At 37.4% G+C, this 9,970-nt stretch overlaps 1 long non-coding RNA gene across 1 annotated transcript; it reads left to right on the top strand.

Annotated features, from left to right (window-relative positions):
- The first annotated feature begins 5,504 nt into the window (after nucleotides 1–5,504).
- LOC124164510 lies at nucleotides 5,505–8,101 on the top strand. Its single transcript, XR_006866052.1, has 3 exons — nucleotides 5,505–6,117; nucleotides 6,565–6,660; nucleotides 7,669–8,101. It is a non-coding gene; the product is annotated as an uncharacterized LOC124164510 (long non-coding RNA).
- Nucleotides 8,102–9,970: the final 1,869 nt, after the last annotated feature.

Consider the following 9,970-nt stretch of genomic DNA (forward strand, 5'->3'; position numbering starts at 1 on the left):
AGCCCACAAGCTTCTCTTTGATTTTCTTGATGGCTTTCTCGATGTAAACATTAAAAATTATGGGGACAGTGAACACCCTTGGGTTACTTCTCCAATTCTTGCATCGCTACTGTTGGGTCCACATTTTGTCATTGCTGCTCGGTATTTATGCAAACTGTGCACAATTCTACGGTAATTGCAGAGCTTGATACATTTAGCATTGCAAGCTGGTTTGTGAATTTGGATGTGCATTTTCGTGAATCGTTGAAAACGTGCTTTGCCCATTTGACTTATCGTGGCCTCTATTCGTCCCTGGTCATGTGCAACCTCACAGAACGCAAGTGCTAAACAAAGGATTCCAGAATTCCCCACTTTCGCCCGCAATATCGTGGAAACGTTTGACCTTCGAAATATAGTAGGGTTGAATCTGTTGTAGTTCCAATTCGTTCGAGGAGGATTTCGATTTCCAATAAGTGAAATGCTGTGCAATAGTATGCACGAGAATCATATTTATAGCTGATGTCACGCATTGTGATGAATTGCTTTATTAATTTCGCGAGACAGATGCTTAATTGAACTCGTACACGAAGCTAAGAGTCAATCTGGTTACTTCGTTTTTCAATATATCAAAGGCATCCCTGAGTATAGGTACACTGTCCGTCTATAAACATGGTACCAATCGTCTTTAGCCACACCCGATAGAGATTCTAATGATCATCATCATAAGTTAACAATCTTAAGATTGGTTTGATGCAGCTTTCCACTCCTCTCTCCATTCCGCTGGCATTTTAATAGAGATGTATAGCTTCACTTCCCATTCTTTATAACCTGTCCTATGTAGTGTCTTCTCTTCCACCTGTCCTTATTCGATAGTTTTTATCAGGACATCCTGCCTGATGATGTGGCCAACTAAGTTGTCCCGTCTTCCGCTTAAGGTTTTTAGAAGACTTCTCTATTCTCTCAATCTTCTTAGCACCTCGTCATAAGTCACTCGATGTATCCAATCTTCATCATTCTTCGGTAGCGCTACATCTCGAATGCTTCCACTCTTGACTTCTCTGCTGCTGTCAACGTCCACGTCTCGCTTCCATAGAGAAACATGCTCCGTATGTAGAATATTATATTGCTTAAATTTTATGGCACAATCTATTATTTTGTTCTTAAAATTCAGGATCTTTAAAATAGGCCAATTTGCTATCATTTTTATTGTAATATTTTGACAAATTGAAAACACTTCAGTAAATTTTTATTTGTATTCGATTAATAACAATAAAGTGAGTATTAATTGTATTGATGTGAGTAATAATTGTATTGTAAAAATTATGATATGATCAATCAATTGATTTGAAGAGAGTTATTCATTGTGTCAATTGATAAATAGGCAAATTATATTTTCCTTCGAGAGCCTTGTATCATGATGAGCCTTGTATCATCTTATACACACTCTATAGGCCACAAAAAAGTCACTCCCTCAATATTTTGTACCCGTGATTACTTTTGTGCCTGTCTCTAGTAGATTCTACTGGTGTATCTCAACCAAGCTTTCATGATAATCATTTTTCATAGTGTGGTCATGATTTATCTTTATTGCACATCGAGGATGAAATTTACTGAGAAAAAATTTAATGACTTGATTATTTTTTCATTACTGTTTTCTTGAGGGCTTTCATAAATAGCTATTGGGCATAGTTTTTATGACTTAGTGCCAGCCCTGTAAAATTATCAGTGATGTGTCCTGATGATGGAACACTAAAAGATTGTTGAAGGGAAGGGGTATCCACATGTTATCAGATGAAGAAGTTAGGTAGGAAGGATAGGAATGTCTTTTTTGAGATTCTCTCATTGACTTACTCCCGTACCATAAGCTAAATTTCATAACTGGATGTCCTAAGGACAAGGTGAAAGAAAGAAGCGCACAGCTTCAAGCGCAACTCAAAACAGCGAAATGGTTACACTCAGTAAAACAATCCTCACTCTTTTCAACAGGGTTCCCTATCCTTTAAGTCCCCTACCCATTGTCCGAATTCGAAGGACCTCATTTTTGTCAGCAAATAAATATCCATCCAGAATGCACACACCACTCTTGGCATCTTATTAATTGTTTCCTACTTTCTATGCTGGTATTCTCAGCTGTTAGTAGATTCTTCTTTTTGTTGAAAGCCCTCTTGGCCTGCGTAATTCCATTGACTATTTCTTTCTTGCTTCGTACATCGTTGGTAATTCGGCTTCCTAGGTAACAAAAGTCTTCACCTCTTCAAGCTTTTTTGTAGTAGTTCTATTTCTCTCTTTTGCTACATGCCCTAGCCTTCCTACCTTAGCCTTCTTTTTAATGATTTTCAAGTTATATCCAGTCATTTTCCTTTTCATCTTCGTCAAAGCCTTCTTCAAATCATTCTTTGTCAAAGTTTTGACAGCTATTTCATCCACAAATAGCAGCATAAACTTTCTCCATGGATATTGATACCCACGGCCTTCTCTTTGATTTTAGTAATGGCTTTCTCGATTTAAACATTACAAATTATGGGGACAGTTCTCATCCTAGTTACACCTATTCTATCGTCTGCAGTGTTGGGTCCTCATACCATATTTTGTCAGCTACTTGAACAACTCTACGATAATTGTGGAGCCCTCCAATTTTTTTCAGCATTTTAAGCATTGAGTGCCATTCCACATTGTTGAATGCTTTCTCCAAGGCGACAAATACATGAAAGTCGTTTTTTTTCTTCTCCATTCTCTTCGCAATGAGCATCTCCCCCATGCCATCCTTTTCTGTTTCACATTCCTCTTCGATAACTTTTGAGCCGAGTTTGCTTCCGTTTTATAACTCCTCCAGACATTCTTTCCATCTCTTCACTTTGTCTTCAATGAAATTTTTTTCATACTTTGTTCACGATGTATGCATTTATATGATGACACTCGATTTTTGTTAAAAATTTATTTAATTTGTAGAAATTAGTTAGAGATTTTATATATATATTGGTGGTACAATTTGGCATTTAAATTTATATTTAAAAGTACACAGGTGGTACACGTCCGGTCGCGCGGCGTAATTTACCGACACCACGGGAGTCGGGCTCCTTTTGCCGATCTAAAAATTTGCCACAATACTTTGTGCTTTAAAAACTCACAATTTATGCAATAAAAATGACATTGCAAGAACATACACGAGGGTTATCTAGACCAGAATGTACGTACAATGTGGAAATCCTTGGTTTTCGAAGATTGGCGTACTTAATGCGCTAGCGCGCCCGCTCGAGGGTTAAATGATTCAGGTTCCGTAATACACAACATAAAACGAACGTAATCATAACCGTAACAAAAATCTTGTCTATTTTTAAGCTTCTGGGAGGGGGTAAGTCACCCACTAAATCCGCCTTTACATCATCGCGACGTTGGAAAATAAACCTAATTTGATTGCAGTTTCTCCACACTTCATCCCTTTGCATCAACTATTTTTATCGTCCGCTTTTCCTTAACGTAACTGTATTATGCAGCCTTGATGATTTTTCGCGGTTAAAAGTGAGGAGGAAGTTCGATGCACATTAAATTTTATCGGATCATAGTTATCGAATTTTTTAAATATTATCTAATTAATTATCTAATATCTAATTACACGTCCCTTTTGTGAAGCCAATAACAATATGTTTTATGCGTATTTTTTTTAACTTTATAATCACAACATAAACCATCATGTCAAATAAATAATTCACCTAGTGAGAGTTTTCTAAAAGGAAGCCGTATTTTTGCCTTGGTTATTGTTATTGTAGATGGTTAGAAAGAGGAGATCTGTGAATGGGAATATTTTAAGAACATAACGTTTGTGTACATTTTGTATTTTTTATTTGACTTAGTTTTCATTTGATTTCCACTTCGTTTTCTCTCATGTTATTGATTTTATCATCCCCTGAAAGGAATGAAACCTCTTTTCATTAATTACGAACTTATTTCAATCAATATATAAAATACTTTATTTATTTGATATATTCTGGCCATTGTTATATACTTTCAGAATAATTATTATTTATCACGGTCGGTAAATTTTGATTTCCAAGAATTGATAATTTTCTTTTCATAATTTTTTTTTAATAATCTTTTGAGCAAAGTTTGAATGTAATGCGCTGCTGTGCTCATCTGTAATTTTTGACGCACGAACTAACATGGATTATCTTTTCTTTTCTTTACAGAATGAAAGAGTTGGGAAAGTGACTTCGGAACAACGATAAGTGGAATCACAAAATGAAGATTTTCAAGCCTTCGGCTGGAAAGAAAAAAGGAATCTTCATTGGGGGAGAAGTGATAGGCTGTTCATCGCTAGAAGTTTCAGGCATACGAGTGATATTTTTGGGCGATGATGAGGGTTTAAATTTATGTGTCGTTCACATACACATACGCATTCAAATTTACACACGAATAACACATCGAATGAATCAAGGTATAAAAGTACATGAGATCTCCATAATTGGTGACGTCAATCGAATGTGCACAGCGTAAAGAGTCAAAATTGACTCAGAGAGTAAAGAGGTGATAAATGGTTGAAAATAATGAGAGGTTATGACAACTGGTACCAAATCACGTGAATATAAAAATTGACAAAGAAAATTGGCCAAGAACAAGGTTGAGAATATGATGAATATAGCGCTAAAGGTATGGATCCAAAAATGACTACGAAATGATTACGAAAATGACATGCATCATAAACCTTAGTATGGTTTATTTAGATTGAGCTCAACTGTAGGTAGGGGTGTGTGTGTGTGCGATATTGTTTATTTTTCTTTTATTTTGTATTTGGGTGTGTTTTTGGGTGGGTTGGGGAGGGAAGTGTTATTTATATTTTTGTATGTGCATACTAATCCTACCTCTCCACAGAATGAAGTCATCGCTGGATTTAAAGAAAAGAAGAGAGAAGACAACGGTTGAAGAGAACCACAGAGAGAAGAAATTGCGAGTGTTAGCTTTGATTTGGGCCTTTAGGGCCGAAAAAAAATTGCGTAACGTAAGGCTAGGCATTTTTATGCGTGCGTTTATTTCTAGCTTTGATTTGGGTCTTTTGGGCCGAAAAAAATTGCGTAACGTAAGGCTAGGCGTTTTTATGCGTGCGGTATTTCAGTGTTTCGAACCAAAGTTTGGTATTCACGCTAATCCATTGCAGCGTACAGAAATGGGACTTTGTCACTGTTTTGGTGCAAAGCTGCCTTCTGTGTGTTGTCGTGGAGTGTATGCGATGCTTTGGGGGTATTTAGTGCAAGGGTTTTATTTTTGTATGTGCATACTAATCCTACCTCTCCCCAGGCTCAAGACATCGGATTTGAAGATCAGAAGACGACGGTCGAAGAGGATCAAGACAAGAAGATTATGCGTGTGTTAGATTTGATTTGGGCCTTAAGTGCCGAAAAAATGCGTAACGTAAGGCTAGGCGTTTTTGTGCGTGCGTTAATTTTTAGCCTTTCGAACCATGGTTTTGTATACACGCTAATCCATTTCAGCGTACAGAAATGGGACTTTGTCACTGTGTTTAAGTGCAAAGATACCTCCTGTATGTTGTTGTGGAGTGTATGCGAAGCTATGGGGGTATTGAGTGCAAGGGTTTTTTATTTTTGTATGCGCCTACTAATCCTACCTCTCCCCAGGCTCAAGCCATCGGATTTGAAGATCAGAAGACAACAGTCGAAGAGGACAACGCAAAGAAGATAGCGATGTCGTCTCAAGATTTGAAGAAAAGAAGTCAGAAGACGACGGTCGAAAAGGACCACATCACAGGGACAGCGAAAGTGTTAGCTTTGATTTGGGCCTTTAGGGCCGATAAAGTTGCGTAACGTAAGGCTAGGCGTTTTTATGCGTGCGGTATTTCAGTGTTTCGAACCAAAGTTTGGTATTCACGCTAATCCATTGCAGCGTACAGAAATGGGACTTTGTCACTGTGTTGGAGTGCAAAGATGCCTCCTGTATGTTGTCGTGGAGTGTATGCGAAGCTTTGGGGGTATTAATTGCAAGGGTTTTTTTACGTGCCTACTAATCCTACGTCTCCCCAGGCTCGAGCCATCCCAGGATATGAAGAGCTGAAGACAACGGTCGAAGAGGACGTACGGCATGCTTCTCCGTTTCTTGAAGAACATACGTGTGCGGCGCCATCACGTAACAGTAAGATTAAATTCAATTTACTTTCATTCCATATGTTTTGAGATCTCAATTTGAAATTGAAAGCCTTAATTATTTGTTAAATGAAGTGGATTAACTAGAATTTTCCAGTAAAGATCTTACGATTTTCAACTAAATTTTTGTTTCCTTTTGTAGTGATATTTTGCATTTCCAGTTAAATTCTAACGTTAATGGGAAGATATAATAAATACTTTTACCACTATTCCAGTGCAATAAACAGTGAGTGCAATTAGTCAACACATTAATCCTGTAAACTTATTTAGTTCATTTTACGATTTATCTTAATCACCTATATCATTCTTTTGTTGATAGCTATCACTATTGTTTTCAAAAATTGCCGAAGTTATTTGATTTTTATGAGCATTTTGTACGGTCTTTTCGCGTGTGCATAGCTGAGTATTTTTAACGCACTCATTTTTCTCTTCATAGCCGCAACTCATCCCTGGAACTGAATTCAAATTTGAGAAAAGGACGGAACTGCTCTGGATTATGAAAACTTCACGTATTGGACGCAGTTACACAATGGTAGGAATCGATTTTATTTATGTTATTTCAGCTAATGACCATGTTATGACACTTCAAATGGAAATCTAAAATTTAATTCTGTTTATGCAGAGATTACATGTCACTTTTTGGTAAAATGGAAGTTTGACTTATATGAGTATAATTATTCTCATTATATTTAATTGCTTCTTTGCGTATTGCCTTTCCAATTGGAGATCAATAATCACGAGCCAGTGATATAACTAATCTTCATTTTGAAATCGCCTAGCATTGAATAGTTCGTCTTCTACTTATGAGACATTTGGTATCCTCTTTAGTCATCTTTGATGAGACTGTATTATTTTTCAAAATTGGATCACGAAGGAAACTTTTTCATTGTTGTTTTCGAATATTTTCACTTTATTTATTGAAATCCTTCATTAAGATTCTATTAAGACCCTATTCGCTCTCATTTATTATTTGACTTAAGAAGTAAATTAATATGTCCGGTTCCTTCTTTTAATGTATTATTTATAAGTGAATTTTCTGAATTATTTTGGGGATTTAATGTTTTACTGTAACATTCATTGTAAAACAGGCCTACCCCCATGCATAATGGTATTACAGCTTTTTGTTGCTTTACACCTTATTTTACAGCTACATCATTGCAAATGCAATGATGTAGTACAACTCTACTACATGCACTACTACCTACTATACTAAATCCAAACACTAGATTAATACAGTGAATCTTTTTAATGAAATCAAAACGGTAAAGTCTGCAGTAATTCATTTTGATAGAATTGAATTGCACTCGCAAGTTCTTTTACTGAAATTACGAACCAATGTATTCCAATCGACTTCAAAAATATTAATTTGCAAATAGGTGTTAGTTAATGAATCGATATGAATTGCCTCATCCAGTCCTGACTAATCTTGTCTCACGTAACATTTTATCCTTTTAATTTTTTTGATACCGCAAACCTCGAGGGCAAACCTCGATGCGGTAGTTAGTAGTATCGTTTGTTCAAGTGATGCTTTTTATTGCAGCACGTGATTCTGCGGAATGCTGCGTTGTTCTGGAGAAGATGTGGATCGAACAGTGGAATCTCAGGAGCTGAAGATCGAAGAATTTGAAGAAGCAGGAGACCTGGAGTCACGTTTTCATCAGTGGACTGTGCACTATTTGTGTGTGATTTTTATTGCTGTGTGATTTATTGTGATTTATTTATTGTATTGTGTTGTTTTTACAGCTATGCAGGAGGCAGTAAAGACTTCGTTACCTTTGTGCCTTCTATTTTTTGTAAGTCCATGCAGAATTAGGTATAATAAGTTTTGATGTACTGCGCTCTTTCCATTTATTTTTCTTATTTTTCTGTATAGTTATTTACTTGCAATGCTAAAATTATTAGTCGTCCAGTATGTTTCTCTGATGTCCCATTGTGTTATTCTTATATCCATTTCTCATTTTCGTTACGATGAATGCAACGGATCTATATTTCATGCATGCATGCAAACTGTAACTATTTTTTATGCATTCATGTTGATGGCTTTTTGTGTGATTTTTCATTTGTGAGAAAACGTAATTATATTCTTGCGGGTGAGTTTTTTGAAGTCATTCAAAAACACAAAAGAAAGATGAAAATGTTAGTAAGTATGCCGGAGACTAGGTATGCTGTTATGCTGACGCAAAAATCTCAGCGTTTTGGTAACCAAAATTGAGAAAAATGGTATTTTTTTGCCATATATAGTTTGAAATAGCCAAGGAGTGTTGAAAAAAATTAGAAAAGACACCATATTCGCGGAAACAAATTATTTCATTTTTTCTCGACTTATTAGGGGTACCGTTGCTGTAAAGTGAGTTCACAGGGGTGGTCACCACTGATGTGAAAGGTGCGGCATGAAAGAAGTGGTCAAACCAAGGTGTGGAACTTCATTGCGAAGTAAAATTTAATCAATATATACTCCACAATATCTGTACAACCAACATGCCTAACCGCACTTTTTTAAAGTAATTGGCGAGGTCCACAGATCCATCTTGTCACCCTAGATGACCTCGGACATCAAGACAAAGTTATGGTCACTGAAGGCGAGTATCGAGAAAATCGCTGTGTCAAACCTCAGGTTTGGGAGGATGAGAAATTCTATGAATATGTCCTATCATCAACATCAGTAGTATTTGACCACCAGGAGTACTATGGGAGTCAAAGGTCACTGAGACATGCAGCCTACTATAAAGGTACTCAGATATAGCCAACCAAAGGGTGCCAAAGACATTATTAATCTACATCTACATAGTACCCCGCAAGCCGCCTTAAAGGCTTGCGGCAGGGGGTGGTAGGGCACCATCTATTTGCACATAAAAGTGAATACTATAACAAAATTACGACTGGCATTTATTACAGTCCTTTATGGTTCGGAGGAAAAACGATTTCCCATATCTATCCCTTCGGCAAAGTGTCTCTCTTAATTTATCGCCTCTGTAGGACCTGGAAATATAGTGTGGCTCTAATATTATGTTCTCCGTGTCGCTCATAAAGACATTCATTCTCAATTGCTCAAGCAATCTAATTGTAAGCCTAGCGCGCAGCCTCCGAGTCTCCAGCGACTCCCATCCTTATTCGCTTAACATATAGGTAACGCTGTCCGTACGCCCGTAGCAGTTTTTGACGAAACGCGCAGCCCTCCTTAATATTTTATTCAGTTCGCGGATTAAGTCTACACCGGATCCCATGCTCTCGCTGCATATTCAAGGCGCGGTCGGACGAGTGAGAAATAGCACCTTCTTTTGCTTAAGCATCCGAAAAACTTCCCACAATACGCTTAACGAATCCTAATTTATTCAGGGCTATGCCGCAAATATTCCTTTCATGTGTTCCCCATGAGTGGTTCGAGGTTATCGTAACTCCATTGAAAATGTAATTATTGATGTGATCAGCTTCAAATTGCCCTCTAGTTGACCTACTATGATTGTGAGGAGGTCATAAGTCGCTGTAGATTGTAACAGTGCACGGGGACAACCAATGAAGGGCTTCCTCTGGTCATCATCATCATCATCACTGGTCAACAATCCTGGGATTGGTTTGACGCAGCTCTCCACTCAGTTCTCCTATCAGCTAATCTTTTCACACCTACGTATTTCTTCTCTTTCACATCCTTCTTTACTTGTTCCATATATTTTGCTCGAGGTCTTCCTTTTCCGTTCTTGCCTTCCACTTGTCCCTCGACGATTGTCTTCATCAGGCCATCGTGTCTCAAGATATGGCCTATAAGGTTGTTCCGTTTCTTGTTAAGGTTTTCACGAGGCTCCTCTTCCTCTGGTGCTAAATTTAATTATTAGGTCCACCGACCT

This window comes from Ischnura elegans, chromosome 8 (assembly GCF_921293095.1).
Source record: "Ischnura elegans chromosome 8, ioIscEleg1.1, whole genome shotgun sequence".
NCBI classification, from domain to species: domain Eukaryota; kingdom Metazoa; phylum Arthropoda; class Insecta; order Odonata; family Coenagrionidae; genus Ischnura; species Ischnura elegans.